Raw genomic sequence first — 12,999 nt, forward strand, 5'->3', positions numbered from 1 at the left:
GATTTGTTCTGTAAAATTTGGACTCAGTTAAAAGGCTGCACCCAAGGATATAGAAGACCCTATGTGGCCTCAAGGTTGCGGGTTCCTCCACCCTGATCTAAGACAATTTCAAAAATGCTATTCACATCCAGATAAAGAGCTAGGGAATCTGAATACAGATCAAAGCCTGCTATTTTCTCTTTGTGTGTTTTTTTTTCCTTTTTTGTTATTTTTCTTTTATTCTGATTCTTTTTTCACAACACAATTAATGTAGAAACATGTTTAATGTGATTCTACATATGTAGTCTATATCAGATGACATGTCATTTTGGGGCTTGGGAAGAGGAGGGAGGCTGGAAATTTAGAACTCAACCACCTAGAATTCAAAGAAAGATTCCCTTTATCATATTCTGATTTTTTTTGGCAAATCATGGAACCATTTTCTCTAGGTTCCATGCATTTAGAATATGATGAAATTTTAGTAGTCATCACCTTATAAGACACCACTTTAGAGAATGATGAATGGCAGTAGAATGTACATATTGTAAATGAAATTTTACTATGTCCATGCTTTGAAACAGGAGGATTTGTATCATCAACCTACGTAAAGCCAAGCATTAGCAGCTTTCCAGAGGACTGCTACTGTGAATAGCTTTAAGGTTCTGATCATATGGTATAGTGAATTCTCTATTTATTCGTCAGTAAACTGAAGCAAAACATTCACAGAAAACAAAGTACAACATTCACAGTGATATAACATAACTACTTATAACTAAAGTGGCCACAAAATTTTACACAAAATATATCATTCAATAAGTACTTAACTCAATCATCCTTAGGGAGCAGTCCTCCTTAAGAGATATAAAATACTAAGGTTTCCCAGCCCCTAGGTCACATTTTCTTAATCTCTTCAGTGAAAAAGTCTTCTTTCTTCTTGATTGGAGATTAGTTTCCCATCATCCTTAACTCAATCATCCTCAAGGGGTACAAGGCACAAAGTACAAAGTTCTCCCACCCCTAGGTTACAGAAGACTGACTCTTCTCAGTCAGTACTAAGTACCCAAGGAGAGGTCTTTTCATCTTGACTTGATGCTGGCTCCCAGATTCCATGGTTCTTCTTCCATGGGTACAGCTCTTGCCTGAATCTATTCTATTGTCACCTGGATTCACAGGCAGGCAGATCTCAGCTCCTCATCCAGCTCCTTGTTCAGTTCCTTGTCCAACTCTCATTCCATATTGAAGCTCACAGTATCCAGTCTACCTCAAGTCCTTCACAGTTTCTGTTTCTGAGAAGAAAAGCTTAACAGAGCCAAAACAACATTCACAGACATTACTGGAACTATCATCAATTCACTATCTGCTTGTGAAATCAACACAGACCCACAAACAAGGTCTGAGAAGTCAACACAAATCATCAGCATAGTCCTAGGACCTCTAAAATCCTCCTCCAGTATTTGTGTAAGCAGACAACAAGAAAATCCACTTTCAGGGCTTCCAGTGAGGTCCCAGGACTTCTGCACAAAGTATCACAAATACAGATCAACAAAAACAGTGTCAGCCACCACAGATGTTCCCTTCTTGGTTCTGTTCAGTTCCAGCTGTGCTAGAAATTTTTATCTGTCATTAGCTCCTACCTGTTCTTCCCACCTCTTACATCCTTCCTGTTCCTGTCTTTGGCACATCCTTCCCACTGTGGGATTCATAGTTTCTGTTTCTAAACAAAGACTTGATATAATCAGGGGAAGGCTCATAGACACTTGAACTGAAACCAGATACTAAATAAATAACTGTAATAAGGTGCTAAATGCTTCTTTGCTTGACATTACAACCTATTTAACACTTCAAATACATACATATCCACATATATACATATGTATACACACATGCACACACACATATATTTATAAACAATTTGAACACTGCAATTATCTTTAAGAGTAGAGGCAAAAAAGCAACAACATCATGATAATCCATTTTTTACTAAAAAATAAAAATGCAATTGGCACAAAAGTACAATATCACTGTGTAGTGAAATGGAAGCTTGTAATGTAGTTTTCCATTTGTTATAATTCTCTAAAGCCTTACAGTAATGTTTCAATTGGGGATAAGGCAGATCTGTGGTGGACCTCATTCAAAAGTGTTTATGAAATACCAATAAAACTTCAGTTTGAGTTGGTTTCATCTGTATGGTAGTGAGGAACACATGTAATTATCTGACCAAAACCATGATAATAGAATCAGGATTTTAGACCTCTCATAAAAACACAATTTCTCTCATTTAAGTTCTACAAAAGAATGAAATGAAACAAGAAAATAATTTTTCATGAGAAAGACTAGTTGGTATTCACGATACAATAAAACAGGGTTGTGGCTAGTGAGTAGAACTTAAAATGAATTATAAAAACTCATGATTTCCATAAATAGTACACACACACACACACACACACACAGTTGTCTAATATAGCCCATATCCCCAAAATAATTCCCTCTGCAATATCTCCAAAAAGTGTTCATCTAGCTTTGGCATGAAAATCTCTAGTGAAGGAGAACACATTGTAGAGCAAGACATCTTTTCCATAGAGATTTTATCGTTGTTAATTTTCCCTTCTATCAGACCTAAATCATCCTGAATACAGTACTACGGGGTAGGCAAGTAATAGGAGGGGCAGCTAAGTGACACAATGAATAGAGCACTGGTCCTGGAGTCAGGGGGACCTGAGTTCAACTCCGACCTCAGACCCTTGACTTCTTGCCTTGCCTTCCCCCCCCCAACAAAATTTAAAAAAATAAATGAGGAGCAGATAGACTTCATAATAACCTGGAGAGACATATAAACTGATACTGAGTGAGGAGAGCAGAAACAGTAGAACTTTGTACACAATTGTATCTGTGATGACTAACTTTGATAGACTGGGCTCTTCTCAACAATGCGAGATTAGAGAAACACTCCAAAAGACTTGTGATAAAAAGGTATATCCACATTCAGAGAAAGAACTAGAGTCTGAATGCAAATTGAAGCAAAGTACTTGCTCTCTCTCTTTTAAGTTTGTTTTGTTTAATTCCTTCTTTCTCATTGTTCACTCCATTGGTTAAAAGTCTTCTTTACAACTTGACTAATGTTTATTGTTAAGGTATTTGTAGAACCTATATATAACTGATTGCCTGCCACAATGGTGGGACAAGGGGGGAAAGAGGGAGGGGGAGAAAATTTGGAACTCAAGGGATTGTTTAACTGAATATTAGAAACTAAAAGTAAATAAATAAATTAAAATTAAAGTATATATAAAAAAGGAATAATAAGTCTTCTGCTTTCTTTATTTGGAAATTATGATTCTATTAACACAATCTAGATTGCAATCACTTTCTTAGCTGCTATGTCACACTATTTGCTCATAATAAATTGTAGTTCATAAAACCCTTCAGATCTTTTTCAAACAAACTGCTATCTAGGCATGCCTTTTCCTTCTTGTACTTAACAAGCTTATTTTTGTACCAAAATATAAATCTTCATGTTTATCTCCAGTAATTGTTATCTGATCACCATTGACCCAAACATTTTAGAGCTTGTAAGGGTCCTTTTTAAAATTCCAGATGTCATTTTGCATGTTTGTTTCTTTTCAAACTTTTGTGTCATGAGAAAATTCATGACATTCGTGACTTTATTCAAATCATTAAAAAATGTTTATAATGTAATACCAAGGATAGATGCACAGGGAAAACCACTGAAGAGCTCCTTTTAAGTAGATATCAAACCAATAATTATTACTCTTTGGTTCCAGACTTTCAGCAAGTTCTGAATCAATGACTTAACAATTGAGTTGAAGCCCAGATTAGAGAAAGTTAACTAGAGGAAAAAGCATGGCTAAGTCTTATTTTGGGGGGTGGGGGCTGGGGATAACTGACAGTGCAATTCAAATATATAACTATGAAACTTACTTGCAAAAACTCCAGGATTCCTGCAAAGAAAATGAGGAGAGGTAGTGAAGAAGTATGTTTAGTATGATATAACTGAAAAGGCACTTGGTTTAGAATGAACTAATGTATATCAGTTTATGACTCGTCACTACTTAGCCATCAAATAAACCCCTTTCTGCACAAGACTCAATTATGAAATGAGGTGAACTGGATGTTCTTTAAGCACTTTTCCAGTTCTAAATTAATGTTTTTTTTTCTTCTACATTTAGAGAAATAAGAGGTGCCTATTATTATTATTCCATTAGAGAAAATAAATTCACATCAGTTTTTCCCCTGGGAAATTTTAGAACTGTCTTATAGTATTGTTGGGACAAAAATATTCTTACCAGCCTGAAAAATAACAGGACTGAGATAAACGTTTTATGTCAATGCCTTCTTGCCATTCTAAAATACCTCCTCTCCCTTCTGATTTCCTCCCCTCTTCTCCTCTGCTTTTCTTTTATCCTAAATATTTTCTTTTACAAGTAAAATATCATCAATTCCTTTAACTTCTTTCCTTTTTTCACCTGAATTTCCCCATGAGCCCTTCAGGCCATGAACCCTACCCATCTCATATCTGAAGTCTTTAAAATATCCTCTCCTAAAGTGGAGGGCATAGGGCAAGCTATTCCTGCCTTCCTCTTTCTTATCTAATCCCTACACTCTCTTTCTCTCCTCACCTGTCTTGCTGGTGGCACTCATATTAAGTTGTGAATTAGATAACACTGTCCTTTACATCTATCCACTCCTTCAGGAACTTTTTATGGAAAGCAACCTTTATGTTTTCCGCCACCCCCCAGAACCAATGGTAATTAAGGTATTCCTTACCTTCTGAAATAGCCTATGCCACTCATTGACATACACAGATCATCCTATATGATGTCATTCTTTCTTTCTTTGAATTTTCGTTTCAGACTTTTTCTACTCTCCCTCTTGCTGTTCTTATTCTCTACCTTATGTTATCATCTGTATAAAACCAGTATCATCTTAATAGGATAAAAATTGGAATTTATATCTTTTTTTTGTCTTTATATCCTAACAGTTAAAAGAAATTCCTCACTGGGAGGAAAACAAAAGTGGTGGCAGGGAAAAAAGTCTTAATTCCTATCTATTTTAAACAAATGTTTCATAAATAAATGACTAAATAATCATGGATGTATAGATTTTACTTTTGTGTAACAACCTGCTGCAAGTGGTTGGCTAGTCACAAAACTCTAAAATTCATAGTTCTCAGTTTGTGAAGAGAGGCAACTAAAGAAAATTCAGCATTTGTAAAGGAGATATGAAGGCTTTTGTTTCACTTGTGGGTTGTTGTGAGAATTCTGGGGTTCCAGAATAAGAGGAGAGGAAAAATGAGACGTGGAAGGCATCTCATGGCAAGACAGCTACTATGGCAATCAGCAGCTTCTACATCTGCCTTTTCTTTTTCTAATATGATGTGAGATGCTTTCTAACTAGTAAAGAAGCAGAAGGGTGTGTATGTGTGTGTTTGTGTGGCATTTTTATCTTGGGCATTCATTTCAGTAGGATAACAACTGTAAAACATTTTAAAAACTTTATAAGTAGATGTTTTACTTCATCTTAATTATGTGCATTTTTATTTTGTTAATACATATTTGCCAGATTTAATTTTTCATTTATTGCTCACAAATACCTGTCATTGACCTTGTCCTTTTATTTCTTATTTTCTCATTGTCTGTTGCATATGAATACAATGAAGTACAAACAATAGAGAGGGATCTTTCCTGGGGCAAGGCAGAAAGCTCACTTTTCAGGCATTGGTAAAAAAAAAATGTGTCTTTTGGGAAATGGTTAAACAAATTGTGGTACATGAATGTAATGCAATATTACTGTACTATGGGAAATGATGCATGATGAAAATAGTGAAGTGTAAGAAGATTTACATGAACTGATGTAGAAATAAATAAGCAGGGTTAAAAACAAACAATATACACAATTTCAAGAATGAAAATAAAAAGAACAACCATATCCCACATTTTTTTAAATGAATGAAACATGATTCAAATAAAGACATATATTAAGACACCCTCAACCTACCCTTTCATCAAAGTCCTTCACAAAGATTACACACTGTACATATTTTTGGACTTTTCCATTTATTGATCAATTATACTGATTTATTTTCCTCTTTTTTGTCTCTAAAATATCATTTGTTCATTGGAGTGGCTCCATAGGAGTAGGTGAGGAAGCAACATTGGGGATAAATGCAATCTAAATAAAAAGAGAAAATAACACATTAAGAAAACATTTTGAAAAATGTTATGCACCATTATGGGGGTCATAAGAATAGGCAATTTCATAACTACATATTCAGGTACAGAATAACTATGAACATGGGTCATATTTGTAGATCTTTCTCATAGACCTGAGCCTAAGAATAACATCTTTTTTTCCCATGGACTTTAAATTTGCTCCAATATAATTCCCAATCATTGCTTTGAGTTCTGTCCTCTAGAGTCAACCTGATCAATTTAATTCTTTATCATGCAGTAATCATTCAAATACCTCAAGATAGTTAGCAATGTGCCACCTCACCTTGACCCTCACCCCTAGTCTTCTTTTTTCAAGGATGTATGTCCTCCATTCTTTTTACCTTTCTGCCTTTTTAGTCTTCATTTTAATTTCCTTCAGCCCTTACCTCTATATATCTTTTAAATGTGTTCTCCTAAAGTAAGGAGCATTTCAGACTATGCCTGATTTTCCCTTTCTTATTTTTCATGAACTTTAAAATGACATGATTATTTCCTCCAAAGGGTTCCATCATTTTCACTTCACCAACCTTAACAACATTTTTAAACAGAGATTTAAAGTGGTTTCATCATACTGTGAAATATTGATTAAATGAACTATTCTGAGACTTGATTTAAGAAGAGGAAAGTTATAGGACTCTTTCCCCAAGCTGAGTAAAGAAGTTGACCTAGCAAATTTTCACAATATTCAAGAGAAAGAAAAGGGGGGCATAGAAAGCTTATTATATTACTTAATTTAAATCCTAGTTTTAGAAGGTGATGTAAAATGGAAAAGAGTTTTAATCTGAAAGGATAGAATCACTGCCTTCAAAAAATTAGATAATCATGACAAAGAATGAAAGCCAAAAGGAGGTATATGGTGGCAATTATATGAAATAAAGTAAATAGGAGATGTTGAAACCAAAATTAAAAATAAATCAAGAAAAAGAAAGTCTTGGTATGGTTATAATACTGCAATGATATGGGGAGATTTCGAAATGCCTGAAGAAAATCATTATGCAGGAATATAACTAGTGAAGAGACATTACCATAGTAAAGATGAATGAGCACAGGTAATGATTTTAGCATTGAGAAAAAAAATTATTTCATAAAAAGAGAAAAGACTAAATTTAGTGTCTGTGCAGCTGAAAATAAAATGTTTAGCCCAAAAGCTTTTTGTAATGCAAATTTCATTACTTTATCTTCTCCCTGAAGTATAAAAAAGCAGTAAGAATATACCTTTATTGTAGAGATAAGAAATATCACAGGGCCAATGAAGGAAGTTTCAAGTCATTTCCTTTTCCCCTTTACTTGACAAGTGTTCTCTTCTGAAGGCTGATGACAAAGTCCCCTGATTAGGTCTTGATTTATTTAGTTCCAACAATGAATTGAAGAACAGATATTGTTGTTTTGTTAGGGAGTACAGTAAACAGATTTCAGAGGATGATCCTAGATGCACATTCAATTGAATTATATTTAAATAAAAGCAAAACTCTGCATCTTTGGTTATTACTTCTTAAACTGTGGGTCACGATCTCAAATTTGAGGTCGTGACCCACAGTTTAAGGAGCACCGAAGGTGTCACAATTGGAAAAGTTTAAGAAGCCCTGGCAATAATTGGTAAAAAACAGTGACTGAACCCTTTCAGCATTTAATGAAAAATGTTTATTAAGCTCCTACTGCTTGTGAATCACTAATATGACAGAATGTTAGTTATATATCTAAATATAGGAATCAACTGGTCAATAATGTAATAATAATATCTTATACAGTAGGTAAATTAACTAATTGATAGCAAATTAGAATTCTAAACATGAGAAGATTTGGATGATATTTGAGCCAGTTTTCACCTGATTTATTTAAAGAAGTTGTTTGAAATGGAGAAAAGTGGATAAAATTATTTATTTTGATGTAAGAATTGAGGCAATCCATTCCTTTTTTTGTATTTAAACAAAAATAATTTATTTAAATCAAACAATATTTCTTCTTTGTATAGTTCAGAATATTACCCAACCCACTATCTCTTTCTAATTACTACTTATAAAAGAAAAAAAAAACCCGAATTTTGCTCAAGGAAAAGAAACACCAGTAAAGCTACATTAGAGATCAGACATAATAAAAGAGTGTGCAGTACATGAAAAATAGTTTCTGCCAATTTTTTATTACACAGGTAGTTTGTTCTGTCAGCTAAAACAGTTTGGATTATGTTGATCCAGGTGATGCAGGTTGGGGGAAGGTGTTTTACTTTTACTTTCCCCAAATGTTGTCTCACTAGGCTTTAGGGGGCTCTGAACTACCCATGAATTGTCTTCTAAAGAATTTCTGCTATGGGAAATCTGTTTTTGAAAGTCTTTACCACCAGTAGGGATGATTCTCTCATTATGTGCCAATAACTAGAGACTTGTTCTCTCCAATAAAATCTTTGTATCTCTGAACAGAGGAGAAGCCATGGCACTATAGAAGGCTTTGCAATTTCATGAAAGAGTAACTTGTCTTTTGTAGGTCACAGTTAAAGAGGTCTGATACATGTTTGTAGAGAACTTCATTAGGTCTTTAACACACTGGACTGGAGCATAAGCTCTGCTTCTGCTCCCAGGAATATGTTCAGTAGATAGGAATACCTTCCCTGAGTCTGCATATACACTGGAGAAAATCTACCTTAGAAAATACATGGCCTTTTTGATTGTAGATAGAGTTTTAAATTTTCTTAAAAGTTTGGCTTGCACTTGAGTCACAAGATGTAAATTAGACATTTCTCTCCTGAGTTCCCAGTAGGCATGTTGTATGTTATTGCTTGGAATGTTGGCCTTTGGAAATCTGTGTTATTACGATTGTCTTCCTGAGACTGATCCTTATGTTTGGATTTTTGCAGTCTGTTCTTAGACTAGCACATTCCTTTCTCATCAATTCCAGCTCCTGCTCCAAACCATGAATTTTCAGGTCCTTGCTCAACTTTTTTACCTCCCAGTTAGATGAAAGTCACTTTAGATTCCTCATCACTTGCTTAGTCTAAACCTAGGTCCTGAGCTGGAGACACTCTACTTCTTTAGTATGTAGCTGTTCATATAACATTTTCAAAGACTCAGACTTGTCTTTATTCATTCTATCGAATTTGCTTTTCGAATTATCTGTCTAGGTAGACCTTCCAATAAGTATGATAGACCTTGCTTACTTGTTCTTGCACTACTCCGTTTGTTTCTTCATCTAATTGTATTTCTAGAAGCTTTTCTTCCAGAAATAGTATTCTTTTCTTTAAGAGGGCATTCTCCTTCTCTGAATCCTTAAATCCCTTTTTGATATCCTCATATGTAGTGATAAGAGCACAGTGAGAAGCCATAGATTCATCTATTTACATAGGAGTGATGATATCTCTCATCTGAATCTTTTCATGGTTCAGAATACAGATGTTATCATCTTCCACTAGTGCATTCATGAGAGTGCCTGCACTTTCAGTTTCCCCAATATGTGGAAGGAACTGGGAACATCCCAGGTCAGCAGGGTCATGGTGGGCTTTCAGCCTCCACTCGACTACACAGGGAGCAGCCTCAGCCCAGGTTGGGCCAACTGCTCCCCAATCCCATGGCTTCTGGAGTCCCTCCTGAGGCCTTCAGTGGACTGACCTCTGCCCTATGGGGGTCTGAGAGCTAGGCAGTGTATTTTCAAAGGAAGTTAAGTAGATGTGAATTAATTGCCACAAAAATACACCAAAAGAGTTTAGAAAATGCCTTATTCAGTAAGCACTTGATCTTGTTGCCATATGTAGCAATTATATGGCCAGAGATAACACCAATTAAAGATATAAATATGCTTATAAAACCTTATAGAGAAGGATGTTGGATGATTGCTATAAATATTACTATCTTTAAAAATGTGAGAAGCAGAAGGAAAAACACCTCCCCCCTCCCCAGAAAACTTGGTAAGAGAATCCAACTATGTGAGATCATCAAAAGGCAATTAAATGATAAAACTGAGAACAGGACAATAAAAATAGGGTAAAAATCTATAAAGATTTCCTTAAGGGGGTGGGTAGGTGGTGCAGTGAATAGAGCACTGGCCCTGGAGTCAGGAGGACCTGAGTTCAAATCAGGCCTCAGACACTTAACACAAACTAGTTCGTGACCTTAGGCAAGTTATTTAACCCCAACTGCCCTTCAAAAAGCAAAAAAAAAAGATTTCCTTAAAAAACTCCTTTTCTCATCAATGACAATAGAACTAACACATTTGGAGTCTAACAACACCATGTCCAATATGATGGATGAGAAAATAAAAGTAACTAAAAAGAAAAAAACAAATAGAAGGAAGAGATGGATTAAATTTATAGTTTCATATGTGGGGGTCTAAGCTAGAGTCAGCTTAATTTTGGACAACTCATAGAATTGATATGTGGGTAGATCTAGTCATAGATATGTGCATATCTATATAACTTTGCACATACATATACTATATTCCAAATGCATATACATGATATATGTATGTATGTTTATATATATAAAATGCCATGCACATAAAATATACATGTCTATGAATATATAAATATGTTTGCATAGTCCTTGTGTAGTATTATATATATAACACATACATACAAATAAAGTGCATATAAAATACACACAAACTCATGTATATGTATGTGTTTATGCATGTATATCTGCATATGTGCTTGTATGTATATCAACCAAAGAGCAGTGGAGATGTGGTGTCTAGTCAGCATCAGTGTGCTTGATATAATTCAACGTATTTCCAATAAACAATTGCAAAGGAATAAAATAGCTTGAGCATTTCATCAGAGAGCTTTGTGACTGAGGAAGGAGGGATAAATTTTATGTTCCATTGATATCCACATAATTTAAAAAAGCTCCAGAGGAAGGATTTCAGAATTTTGGGTAGAATCAAGGATTTAACAGAAAACACAGAACAGAGTCAAATAGGATGAGATGAGGATGGGCTATAATTTATACAATTGGAAGGAATACTAATACCTGCACCAGATTCAGCAAAGTATCAAAGTACATTTGAGACATTACACTAGACCCAGGCTATATGAAGATGAAAGGGATGTATTACTTACCCCCAAAGGTCTCACTTTCTACCTGGGTACTATTGGTAGCAGAACAGAAATGAGTATCGTTAAGCTATAGAGTGATTGGGGTAGAGGAAAAAAATATCCAGTTACCTTGGTCTAAGAATGTTTGAGGAAGGGGAAATCACTGTCAACTGGAGGAATCAAGGAAGGCTTCATTGAGGAGGCAGGATCTGTTTCATTAAGTTGGAAAAGAAAAAGAATTCCAAAATTGATAATGAAGGTGAAATACATCCCAAGTACAAGGGAAAACCTGCAACAAAATGAGGATGTAGGAGACAGAATAATTAATTATGAAATCAGTGAGATGTAGAGTTCCTATAGATTCTACCTCCTCAATCTCTATCAACTTAATCTTATTTTTCCCCATTGCCACCATTATAACTTAAGTACCCCTTTTTCGTCCTAAAGCAAAATTTTACTTGATTTCCCTACCTGTACATATTCCTAATTTAAGACTATTCTACAAATGAAAATTATCCAAGCAATCAAGGTATTGTACCTTTTGCTTTTGAAACTTGACTTACACTATTCTCTGTATGTACTCTATATTTGGCCAAATTACATTACTCATAATTTCCTAATGTCAGCAATGTCTTTTCTTACTGTGTTCATTGACTTAGATATCTGTTATGTGTTCAGTGTATTCATCAATACTATGGGGTCTTCCCCAGCACTTAGCACACATATACTATTAATAAAAAGTCAGTAGAATTGACTTAAATTATAGTGCCTTTTTTCTTCCAAACTGAGCTTTATCACTTTCACCACAACTTTTTTTGTGAGTTTGTAAAATCTCACAAGGATAGGAATTCTAAGTATTACTGAAGTTAGAGTAATTTGATCAATTGAGTTTCAAACTGACAAAGATATTTTCACCTTCTGGTGAAAATTTAGGAAAGTTTTATAATTCCAAATAATTTTAATCTTATACAAACCAAAGGAATATAAAATTTGATTTGCTTGGGTTATTTATCTCTTAAATGATTCAATGGCACATTACAAATACTCTTTTAAAAAATTCTTAAAAAACACAATCTATCATGAACTGTATTGTCTCATCAGTGTGATCTCAGAAACAGAGAATAATCCTTTAATACACACATATGGTCAAGCATGAATGATTGAAAGTAACTATAATGTAATGATCATCATGTCTTACTAGGTAATATGCCAAAGAAAATTTGACAGTCATTTTTTTTGAAATACAAGTAACTAGCTTGCCTTTCATGACCTAATCTCTTCAAGGCTCAACAGGAGTCAGAAAACTATGTTCAAAGTTTAATAGTTATCACTGAAGATAGCATACTAGCATACCTACCTAAACCAAGCTTATGGAACCAACTGGATTATAGGCAGAATAGATACAGCACATCAAGTTTCCCATTAGGGAAATGATAAATAATGATAGCAGAGGGACAAGAAGAAAACTGAATAAAGGGAGCCTACTATATCTTTGCTAGTCAATAATGAAAAGTGGTCAAGGTAACATACTTTTAAAAGTATAACCAGAAGTTGAAAAATCTCTTACATGTAACAGATGCTTAATAAATATTCAATTGAATTCAGTTGTATTGAAAAGCCAGAGGATGTTTATGTATAAAACTTGTGGGGAAGAAAAATTCACAAAAGGTGGGTATTTTCCATTGAGTTAAAGAAGACTGCTCCCTTCACTATATTCAATTTATGCAATCTTTAATTCAATAATATGTATTGAGTACATAAACTTGTGAAGTATGT

General features: G+C 34.5%; 1 pseudogene; it reads right to left on the reverse strand.

Moving 5' to 3' along the window:
* Positions 1 to 8,365: 8,365 nt before the first annotated feature.
* LOC138144127 (5-azacytidine-induced protein 2 pseudogene) lies at positions 8,366 to 9,615 on the reverse strand (annotated as a pseudogene).
* Between the last annotated feature and the right edge of the window lie 3,384 nt (positions 9,616 to 12,999).

Source organism: Petaurus breviceps, unplaced genomic scaffold (assembly GCF_028583685.1).
Source record: "Petaurus breviceps papuanus isolate PSGF00001 unplaced genomic scaffold, PetGlider_PUasm1.0 90686, whole genome shotgun sequence".
NCBI lineage: Eukaryota > Metazoa > Chordata > Mammalia > Diprotodontia > Petauridae > Petaurus > Petaurus breviceps.